Source organism: Ovis aries, chromosome 6, assembly GCF_016772045.2.
Source record: "Ovis aries strain OAR_USU_Benz2616 breed Rambouillet chromosome 6, ARS-UI_Ramb_v3.0, whole genome shotgun sequence".
Lineage (NCBI taxonomy): Eukaryota > Metazoa > Chordata > Mammalia > Artiodactyla > Bovidae > Ovis > Ovis aries.
The window spans coordinates 52,197,886-52,207,680 of record NC_056059.1 but is presented as its reverse complement, the minus strand read 5'-3'; positions in this window follow the sequence as shown (position 1 = coordinate 52,207,680).

The following is a 9,795-nucleotide window of genomic DNA, read 5'->3' as shown; positions in this document are numbered from 1 at the left end:
AGGGAATAGCAAACCACTCCAGTGTTCTTGCCATGAGAACTATATGAAGAGTATGAAAAGGCTATATATATATATATATATATATATATATATATATATATAAACAACAGAAGATAATCCCCCCAGGATAATCTGCTACTGTGGAATAGATAGCAGAGAGCAATTACTAATAGCTCCAGAAAGAATGAAGTGGCTAGACAAAAAGGAAATAATGCTCAGTTGTAGATGTGTCTGGTGGTAAAAGTAACATCTAATGCTATAAAGAGCAATATTGCATAGGAACCTGGAATATCAAGTCCATTAAAAAGGTACATTTGATGTAGTCAAACAGGAGATGGCAAGAGTGAACATTGAAATAAAATGGAAAAGAACGAGTGAATTTAATTCAGATAACCATTATGTTTACTACTGTGGGGCTAGAATCCTTTTGAAGAAATGGAATAGCCCTCAAACTCAACAAGAGTCTGAAATGTAGTACTTGGGTGCAATCTTAAAAATGACAGAATGATCTTGGTTCATTTCCAAGGCAAATCATTCAATATCAAAGTAATCCAAGTCTACGCCCCCAACCACTGATGCCAAAGCAGCTGAAGTCAAATAGTTCTGCAAAGACATACAAGACCTTCAAAAACTAACACCAAAAGAAGATATCTTTTTATCAGAGAGGATTGGGATAAAAAAGTAGAAAGACATGAGATACCTGGAATAACAGGCAATTTTGACCTTAGAGTACAAAATTAAGCAGGGCAAAAGCTAATAGAATTTTGCCAAGAGAACACACTGGCCATAGCAAACACTCTCTTTCAACAACATAAGAGAAGACTCTACACATGGGCATCACCAGATGGTCAATACCAAAATCAGATTGATTATATTCTTTGCAGCAGAAGTTGGAGAAGCTCTATACACTCAGCAAAAACAAGACTGGGAACAGACTGTGGCTCAGATCGTGAGCTCCTTATTGCAAAATTCAGGTTTAAATTAAAGAAACTAGGGAAAATCACTCAGCTATTCAGGTATGACCTAAATCAAATCTCTTACAATTATGCAGTGGAAGAGAGAAATAGATTCAAAGGATTAGATCTGGTAGACAGAGTGTCTGAAGAACTATGGATGGAGGTTTGTGACACTGTACAGGAGACAGGGATCAAGACCATTCCAAAGAAATAGAAATGCAAGAAGGCAGAATTGTTGTCTGAGGAGCCTTTACAAATAACTGAGGAAAGAAGAGAAGCAAAAAGGAGGGAGAAAGGGAAAGATAAAATCAGCTGAATGGAGAGGTCCAGAAAATAGCAAGGAGAGACATGAAGGCCATCTTCAATGAACAATGCAAAGAAGCAGAGGAAAACAAAAGAATGGGAAAGACTAGAGATCTCTTCAAGAAAACTGGAGATATCAAGGGAAGATTGCTCTGAAGGATGGACATGATAAAGGACAGAAACGTTAAGAATCTAACAGATGAATGCAAAATGTATTTATAAATCTAAGTTGCATTTGGAACAAGGCAGCTAAAAGAATCATAAGCTCATCAAATCACAGCCTGAAGAAATTCTCATGGGAACAGGTTAGGTATGTACACTTCCTGTGCTCAATACAAGCATTTGCACACACAAAAAATGCAGTTTTTAAACGTCATTCCAGTAACTGACTGCCAGTGAGTGTAAAACAAAGATAGCAATAACCTAATTTAGAAAAAATGCTGGTAAATTATTGCATTGCCATTTTTTATTATTTTACTTGATTTTCTAGATATCACTATTATTTTTCTTCATGGTAAGCAATTACTTCTGTAAAATAACCCTTATAGCCAGTCATACTTCTACATATTCAAAAATCAAAACTAACCTTCTGAGAAAATGTTATGTAAAAAAGATGAGGACAAATAAGTTTTCCCTGGAAAGTTTAAAAAAAAATATTATTTTCCTTCATGAAAATTCTACAAGACATTTTAAATATGTTCTTATATATTGTAAACTTTATATAAATAAATGTATTAACATGGTACATAATGAAATTTCAGTTAAAAAAAATAGCAAAACGATGCTGAATAACCAAAGAGATCATCGTTGATGTTCAGTCACTATCATATGCTACTCTGTATCACCCTGTGGATTGTCACACACCAGGTTTCCCTGTCCTTCATTATCTCCTAGTGTTAACTCGAATTCATGAATTTATGAGACCATCCAGCTGTCTCATCCTCTGCTGTCCTGTTCTTTTGCCTTCAATCTTTCCATAATCAAGGTCTTTTCCAATGACTCAGCTCTTTACATCAGGTGTACAAAGTATCAGAGCCTCAGTTTCATCATCAGTCTTTCACCATATTCCTTTTGATCCCCAGCGATGCACATCCCTCCCACTAGTCACCCTATCAGAAGTTTCTCAAAGTTTCATACTATTTCAATATCTGCTCAATATGCATGATTTCATTATATAAACCAGATACAGGTACAGATGAGGCTTTAGGATGTAATCTATCAAGTACTGATCCTGCAGCAAAGTTTCTCCATCAGTGACCTGTAAAACTATAAAGGCAAAATGATTGCCCCTCAATAAACCTGACATACAATGGTGAAACAAGTCTAGGAAAAGAACATTCTAAATCCATTTCAAAGGGGGACAAATAGAAGGTAAAAAATATCATGAGTCATTGAAGTTCTGAACTCTAATTCTGAGCTCTAACCTGAAAAAAGTTGGGGTTTTTTTGATTAATTTTCTATTTCACAGTGATCCTAGGATCCAGTTTCTAGAATCTTGTTCCTATTCTCTCATTCATTCTTTTTCATGAAAGATATTAGAGTTTTGCTGCTGAATAATTTTACCAACTTTCTCTTGTTAGTAGAATTTTGGATGTCTTTTAGCTTGGACTCTTTCTGTCCTTTTCAGCCGAATTGGCAGTATTTCTGCATTTTGGACCTTCCATGGATTTTACTAGCTTTCATTCAATTAGACGAAAGTCACTTCCACCGATTGTTTCAATATAATCCTTTATTTACCTTGTCCTTCTATTGAGATAAATCAGTAATAGTACTCTCAAGACTTCTAGAGTCCCATGGTTTGATTAATAGGTTCAAAGAGGTTTACTCTTTTTATCTTATAAAGAACCTGTGTGTGATTCAATATTCTGGCTTTAAACTTTTGATCTTATGAAGTTTCTGCAGAAGATTTATGGTCACACTTTTGGCCTTTTCTCTAGAATATGGTACCTTGACAATAAATCTCTTATTCTCTCTCTCTCATTGTGTTGTTGTTGTTGTTACCTGGAGAAGAGTTTTCTAAATCAGTCTTCTTTGGTGTCTCAGTTTTTCCCCAAATTTTTCTCTCTGTTCTGCCATTTTAGTATTTCTTACTAGAAAGAAATTATTATGTCCAGAACATTCAGAACTAAGATGCTGAGATGCAAACCCAGAATCACATTCATCAAATAGCTTAATTACTACTGAAATTTAGTATCTAACCTCATTGATGTCTGTTATCAAATTGAATACATTGATTGGAAAAGAACAAGATCCTGAAAATTGGAATGGGGACATATTAGGAGATCCTGGTGTACTGGGGACATTAAACCCCAAATTCTGACGAACGTTTATTAACAGAGACAGCTGTACTACCTCTGAATGAGAAGATTCATTCTACTTCTTCTGAATAAAGTGTAATGCCTCTCCTGAGGTCATTGACCTCCAAGACATAGTTGATTCTCTTCAGGACCCATTTTCCCACTCCTCTTTGTATCTAGACTTACATGAGTCCCAGTGGTTTCCTAAAGGTAAGGTACAACATGTGACGCATGAAGAAGCGTGCTATAATACAAAACACTATGTGAGTTCTCCAGTGTACAGGGATGAAAAGCTCTGGACTATGTATGGAAATAGATATTAAGTAGAAGAAACGTAAGGTTGAGTTAGGCTGAATTTATTGACTTGGCCCCACTAAGCAAAGATTCTGGATTTAATGTTACAAATCGGGTGATCAAAAAAGGATCTAAAAGCTTGTTTAGTTGATTGACTCAATTTTTAAATATCAGAAGTGTCACAATATACATACTATAGTGGAAGAAATACAAAGGTTTAGAGAGATTGGAATGTTAGAAAGGACTATTTAAGACCTGTTACACATCCTGAGAGGGACTAGAGGACACATGTTTTATCAAGACTATGAGGAATACTTTTATGAGGGAGCTCCAGCATCCTTGAAAAGCTCTGTGATCACTTATCTAAAGGCAAGAAATAATGTTGTGCTCTATTGCCACTGAATTGGTAAATCTGAAAACAGTGGGGATAATTGGATTCCTGGGTGTCAGGGGCCAAGTGTCAGCACTTAGTCCCAAAGGCAAGGTGGCAAGGTTGCCATAATGGATAGCAGAATTAAACCAGTAATCAGAATAGTTTGACTTGCAGAGACCTGTGGTGTTGTCTATTTAATCAAAGTGTTCCTAGCATTCTTACACTATCTATATAAGCATAAAAATTCTAGAACAAGTGAACAAAAGTCCAACTTGAATCATGAAAGCAGAGAATCATGGCCTATTTAATTAGTTCCTAGACTTGAGCCAGTTTACAGAATTCCTGTTAATAAAGGAGAAGCCTTTAATAAAAGGTTTCTTAATGAAGGACCCACTACACTGCCAAAATTTTACTCAGTTAATCTTTCTCCTATACTTCTATAAAGGGACTTATAGCCTATTACCAGGGTGACTATACAGTGGTAAAATAAAATAATCAAACTCTTCAAGGACTACTGAACACTGACTATGGTTTGACACTAATTCTAGGAAATTCATTATGTTACCATGGTGTACGAATCAGATTAGGGATTTATGGAAATTATCCAGTGAATTGAAGACATGATGCACACCTATCTTGATTTTCTCTTTAGTCAGGCAGAAAATCTAGAAGAGTGTAAAGTTGTGGAAGGTTATTGAACTGTATATCTCATTAAGAATTGGAGGCTAATGAGTGATCTTCGGAAAGACTCGTCTGTTCTGATTCACTAAAATAGGCATACATCCTTGGAAAATGAGATCCCAGGTATGGACCTGAGTTTGGCCATTAGCTTAGTGTAAGAACAAACATCCGTGAAGACTACATGAATCTGGACCTCTTATTCTGTGAGTTGACATTTAACATATAGACTCCATCAAAAAGTGAATATAAAGTAGGGTAATTTCAAATTCTTATTAATCAAAGTATGTAGTCCTCCTCATTTCTGGAAAAAACTAAAGAGATTGCATTTGGCACAAAGATTAGAAAAACAGAAACCACTTACCTTAGAGATACATGAGGATATAGCATATGCTTTCTCTAATAATATCCTTTTCTCTAGTTACATACCTATTTCTCTCATGGGTTGGATCATTGTTCTCACTCCTTCACTTCCTTTTCTTCTTGATGTGATTTTCTACTCAAGACATTTAATACAACTGAGAATTGCTGCAGCTTCTGGTGAGCATTTGAGAACAACCTGCTTTAGTGCTTCATTTTGAGCTTCTCAGTGTTGGTTCTAGTGACTTTCTCAAGTATTTGCTGATTTCTGAAGCTCTTCAGAGAAAGATGTTAAGAAGGATGTCTTTGAAACAGGGTAAAATTCTACATTATTGCTGTTGTTCAGTCACCCAGTTATGTCCAACTCTTTGTGAACCCACGGACTGGAGAACACCAGACCTCTCTGCCCCTCACCATCTCCTGATGTTTGCCCATGTTTTCAGACCAAAAAAAAAAAAAAAAATGGAGGTATGGATCTGCTATAAAGGAGAGTAATTGCTAAACACCAGGTTCTCAGTTGAAAGACTGGAAGGATACATTCTAAGAGTAAGAATAAAATGAAAGTAGATACAGTCTTTCAAAATCTACAAACAAAAATCTAGGTATCTAATTAAGTTTAAATTGCCTTCTTGCTGTGTCTTTTTGGTTGAATCTTGGAAGAGATTCAAAACTTCTAAAATTTTCTGTTACAGATTTATGCAAAATCTGTTACATCTAATAAAAAATTACCAAGGGTCCCAAGAATAAAGATCTAAACATAAAAACACAGAAAATAAAAATAAATCCATAGATAATTCAGGTTTTGAGAGTATCAAACATACAGTTTAAGTTTAAAACAACTGTGATTAGTAGACTCAGAAATATATGATCAGATAAATAATTTTATCATAAAAGTAGAATTATAAAAAGAAAAAAAGAAATTCTAGAACTGGAACAGCACTAATTAAAGACTAAAATAAACATAGTTATAATTAAGATTAATTCTTTCAATTTGCTTCAGCAAAGTTACTATAATAAAAAAGAACTGTAAAATTATTCCAAAGAGGAGAGTTGGGGAAAATACACCAGGGATTTTAGATTTGGGTATTTTAGTCTTAACAGGGATTACTCAGGACTGATGAACAAGGCAAATTTCAGGAAAAATAAACGTTTACATTAAAATATGTAAATCTATACTGGGTTTCTATTAATTCAGGTTGTTTGTGGTCTAACATTATACATATATTTCTAAACAAACTGGTCTAAAAGGATTTTGACCTCAGATAGCCTGTGATATCATGGTTTGTGTATGCTAAGTGACTAGTCATGCCCAACTCTCTGTGACACTATGAACTGCAGCCCACCTGGCTTCTCTATCCATGGGATTCTCTAGGCAAGAATACTGGAGTGTGTTGCCCTGCACTCCTTTAGGGGATCTTCCCAACTAGGGAATCAAACCTTCATCTCCTTCATCTCCTGCATTACAGCTGCATTCTTTACTGCTGAGCCAACCAGGAAGGCCCTGATAGCATGGCTTAGTTTGGTATAATTTTCAGTTTTCATGAGAGTGGGTTTGAGAATATAGTCCATTTTGTAAGCTGTAATTTCTGATTTAATACTCAATATAAGCTAAATATAGAATTTTAGGAGACGTATCAATAACCAGAGATATGCAAAAGACACCACCAATATGGCAGAAAGCGAAGAGGAATTAAAGAGCCTCTTGATGAAAGTAAAAGAGAAGAGTGAAGAAGTTGGCTTAAAACTCAATATTCAAAAAACTAAGATCATGGGATCTGGTCCCATCACTTCATGGCAAATAGATGGAGATGGAAACAGTGATGGCCTTTATTTTGGGGGCTCCAAAATCACTGCAGATGGTGACTGAAGCCATGAAATTAAAAGACACTTGCTTCTTGGAAGAAAAGCTATGACCAACCTAGACAGCATATTAAAAAGTAGAGACATTAATTTGCTGACAAAAGTCTGTATAGTCAAAACTATGGCTTTTCTAGTAGTCATGTATCGATATGAGAGTTCAGTCAGTTCAGTTGCTCAGTTGTGTCCAACTCTTTGTGACTCTATGAATCTCAGCACACCAGGCCTCCCTGTCCATCTGACAGAATGTGGTCCCCTGGAGAAGGGAACGGCAAACCACTTCAGTCTTATTGCCTTGAGAACCCCATGAACAGTATGAAAAGGATACTGAATGAGGAACTCCCCAGGTCGGTAGGTGCCCAATATGCTACTGGAGATCAGTGGAGAAATAACTCCAGAAAGAATGAAGGGATGGAGCTAAAGCAAAAACAATACCCAGTTGTGGATGGGACTGGTGGTAGAAGAAAGGTTTAATGCTATAAAGAGCAATATTGCATAGAAACCTGGAATGTTAGGTCCATGAATCAAGGTAAATTGGAAGCGGTCAAACAGGAGATGGCAAGAGTGAACACATTAACATTCTAGGAATCAGTGAACTAAGATGGACTGTAATAGGTGAATTTAACTCAGATGACCATTATATCTACTACTGTGGGCAGGAATCCCTTAGAAGAAATGGAGTAGCCATCATGGTCAACAAAAGAGTCTGAAATGCAGTACTTGGATGCAATCTCAAAAATGACGGAATGATCTCTGTTTGCATCCAAGGCAAACCGTTCAATATCCCAGTAATCCAAGTCTATGCCCCAGACTAGTAACACTGAAGAAGCTGAAGTTGAACAGTTCTATGAAGAGCTGCAAGACCTAGAACCAACGCCCCCAAAAGATGTCCTTTTCATTATAGGGGAACAGGATGCAAAAGTAGGAAATCAAGAAACACCTGGAGTAACAAGCAAATTTGGCCTTGGAGTACAGAATGAAGCAGGGCAAAGGCTAATAGAGTTCTGCCAAGAGAAGGCACTGGTCATAGCAAACACCCTCTTCCAACAACACAAGAGAAGACTCTACACATGGACATCACCAGATGGCTGACACTGAAATCAGATTGATTATATTCTTTGCAGCCGAAGATGGAGAAGCTCTATATAGTCAGCAAAAACAAGACCGGGAGCAGACTTTGGCTCAAATCATGACTCCGTATTGCCAAATTCAGACAAATTGAAGAAAATGGAGGAAACCACTAGACCATTCAGGTATGACCTAAATCAAATCCCTTATGACTATAAAGTGGAAGTGAGAAATAGATTTAAGAGACTAGATCTGATAGACAGAGTGCCTGATGAACTATGTGAGAGTTGGCCCCTAAACAAAACTAAGAGCCAAAGAGTTAATGCTTTTGACTTATGGTGTTGGAGAAGACTCTTGAGAATCCCTTGGACTACAAGGAGATCAAACCAGTCAATCCCTAAAGGAAATCAGTCCTGAATATTCATTGGAAGGACTGAAGCTGAAGCTGAAGCTCCAATACTTTGGCCACCTGATGTGATGAACTGACTCATTGGAAAAGACCCTGATGCTGGAAAAGATTGAAGGCAGGTGGAGACAGGGAAAACAGAGGATGAGATGGCTGGATGGCATCATCGATTAGATGGACATGAGATTGAGCAGGCTCCGGGAGTTGGTGATAGACAGCGAAGCAGGTATGCTGTAGTCCATGGGATCACAAAGAGTCAGACATGTTTGAGCGACTGAACTGAACTGAGCTCAAAATAAATTCTTTAGAATCTCTAAAAGAAAACAAGAAAAATAATTATAATGAATAATAATGGTAAAGGTTTTCATGAGTTCTAGATTTATGGCTTGGCTGCAAGGAAGAATGATCATTAAATTAATTTTAAAAATGGGCCAAAGAACTAAATAGACATTTCTCCAAAAATGACATACGGATGGCTAACAAACACATGAAAAGATGCTCAAAATCACTCATTATCAGAGAAATGCAAATCAAGACCACAATGAAGTACCATTTCACACCAGTCAGAATGGCTGCAATCCAAAAGTCTGCAAGCCATAAATGCTGGAGAGGGTGTGGAGAAAAGGGAACCCTCTTACACTGTTGGTGGGAATGCAAACTAGTACAGCCACTATGGAGAACAGTGTGGAGATTCCTTAAAAAATTGGAAATAGCACTGCCTTATGACCCAGCAATCCCAGTGCTGGGCACACACACTGAGGAAACCAGAATTGAAAGAGACACATGTACCCCAATGTTCATTGCAGCACTGTTTATAATAGCCAGGACATGGAAGCAACCTAGATGTCCATCAGCAGATAAATGGATAAGAAAGCTGTGGTATGTATACACAATGGAGTATTTCTCAGCCATTAAAAAGAATACATTTGAATCAGTTCTAATGAGATGGATGAAACTGGAGCCTATTATACAGAGTGAAGTAAGCCAGAAAGAAAAACACCAATACAGTATACTAACACATATGTATGGAATTTAGAAAGATGGTAATGATAACCCTGCATGCGGGACAGCAAAAGAGACACAGATGTATAGAATGGACTTTTGGACTGTGAGGGAGAGGGTGAGGGTGGGATGATTTGGGAGAATGGCACTGAAACATGTATACTATCATGTAAGAAATGAATCGCCAGTCTATATTTGATA